Source organism: Sinocyclocheilus rhinocerous, unplaced genomic scaffold, assembly GCF_001515625.1.
Source record: "Sinocyclocheilus rhinocerous isolate Xijiao unplaced genomic scaffold, SAMN03320098_v1.1 scaffold422, whole genome shotgun sequence".
NCBI classification, from domain to species: domain Eukaryota; kingdom Metazoa; phylum Chordata; class Actinopteri; order Cypriniformes; family Cyprinidae; genus Sinocyclocheilus; species Sinocyclocheilus rhinocerous.
The window spans coordinates 142,767-145,062 of record NW_015639767.1 but is presented as its reverse complement, the minus strand read 5'-3'; the positions used below and the strand labels follow the sequence as shown (position 1 = coordinate 145,062).

Genomic DNA, 2,296 nt, shown 5'->3' with positions numbered 1-2,296 from the left:
TTATGACATCATTGGCAGGCGACACAATGACACTATGGACACGGTCCGTGTCACTAGATAAAATTGCTTATTTCTCTGGATTTAAACATTATTCGATACATTTGGGATAATGTAAGTACACAAGCCAGCAAAATATATAACACTGTTCTAGTGGTTTTTGGATATTTTAATTAAAAAATCGTACATATTGTGCCTTTAAATGGCTTGAAATACACATGTAAAGCATTAATTACACACCTAATGTGTATCGTTTGCTTTTCTTTTTCTTTTCTTTTGATCTAGCCTCAAAAAAATCTTCTTGTCTTTGCCAGGAAGAAAATAAGATGCCCAGAGATGTATTTGTCAAATGCACATCACATTGACTCATTCTCGCTCTGTCTCTCTCTGCAGCACCATCCTGGATGAGGAGAAGGCCCAGCAGGAGGAGCGTTTCCGTATAGAGATGAGGAGACAGGTCACCGTGTCCTGGGACACTGGGAATTCAGACGAGGCACCTCCGAAGGTCAGATCTCCATCTATATCTGCACTTTCAGATGCACATCAGATACAAAATAGCTGTTTTCTGTATTAGACGATGTGTTTGGAAAGACCTCTAAATTGAGTGTATGTGTTTATTGGTTTGAGTACCGAGTCTGTTTGAAACAGTGCTTTTGGTTTCCACAGCCCAGCAGACCTGGTTACCCGAGTCCTCGATCCAGTGATGGCTATTTCCCTAGTCCTCAACACTCTGGTCAGCACAATCATTACCAGGTAGCATTACTAGCGCCCACAGCAGCATCTTTATGCAAGCACGCAACAAATAATACATGAAAATATAAATGCACGCCTAAATGGCGAGATACAAGTCTATGTATCAAAAAAGAAAGTACAACTGCACAACTCATATTCATAGGCTTGTTTATTCATTTATTTAGTGAACCAACATTTTAGCCATCAGCCTTTCTCAAGGTATAATGCATATATAATGTATATTAATGCAGTATAATGTGAAGTTTCCGACCTGATGAGTTTCCTAAATTCAAGGATTGCTTGTAACCTGAAGTTGACAATGCGACCATGTTTTTATATTTGTCATTAGAATTGTTTATAAATCTGTTGGCAAAAAATAGAAGATTTAAGATCTCCCAGCGCTTTTCCACTGTATTTCTGCTTTCTCTATAGTTTTAATGTTTGAAAGCAGAGAAATTAAGCAGCCGCACATATTAGTATTGTAATTTTACTGTTGTTCTGTAAAATTAAATGTATCATTATTATTATTATTATTATTATATTAGTATCGTTTTTTTTTTTACAGTACAATAGTATTATTCCAATAGTAATATATTCTTTATTGATTGGTTTAATTTTTATAATTTGAATAATAATAAAATTGAAATATTATTTTTAATAAATAACAATAATAATAATTATTATCATTATTATTATATTAGTGAATACTTGTTTTGTTATTTTACAGTATTATAGTATTATTGCAATAGCAATATTGCTTTATTTTTTATTGAAATAATAATAAATTAGAAATATATATTTTTTGTAATAATAATAATAATAACATTATATAATCTTATTGAATGGGGAACGTGATTTCCTTTTTTTTTTGTCCTAAGTTGATGACATGCTGATTATTTCACTGCCATAGAAAGCAGACAAAACAGGTCAACAATTACCAGCAGGTGGAGATGATTGCATCATAGTAAAAGTAATTATCTAGCTGATTTTCTTGCACTAAAAACATTACAAAGTGAGTAGTCCTGTTATTCATAAACCTGCTGGCGATTGTACATTGAGAAAGGCTGACGTTGCTTCAGTAAGTAAATGAACTTAAGAATCTGAGTTGTGCAGTTACACGTTCTTCTTCAACATACCCAAAAAGTCTCCAAATAGCATAAAAACTCACCAAACGGACAAACTCTGATTTCTGTAGCCAAACACTAAATACCCCAAACTATCCCAACACCCCCAACATAAAACATTCAACAGATAGCCAATCACACTTCACATAGCACAGCACTTCTCTCTGATTTACTTCAGTGTTTAGTGCATGCAAACTGATGAGAAGAGCGTCTGACCGGCTGGCGTTCATCTCAATCATCTGCTCTGAGTCGGAGTTATTTCCCAGTGTCTCGCTGAGCGTCTCTGACAGCAGGCATTTCCTGTGGGCTCTTTAAAGACGCTGCTATTGTTGAGTCCAGATACATTCCTTCAGCTCACTGCTCTTATCGCCGCTCTGTCTTCATGCCTTAAAAGGCTTTTGTGCTCAAAGTGCCTGTTATTTTTGTATCAGGGTGTTTGTTAG

At 35.1% G+C, this 2,296-nt stretch overlaps 1 pseudogene; it reads left to right on the top strand.

The window, feature by feature from the left end:
• LOC107751690 (focal adhesion kinase 1-like) overlaps positions 1 to 2,296 on the top strand; it is a 76,991-nt pseudogene that overhangs the window by 55,520 nt on the left and 19,175 nt on the right.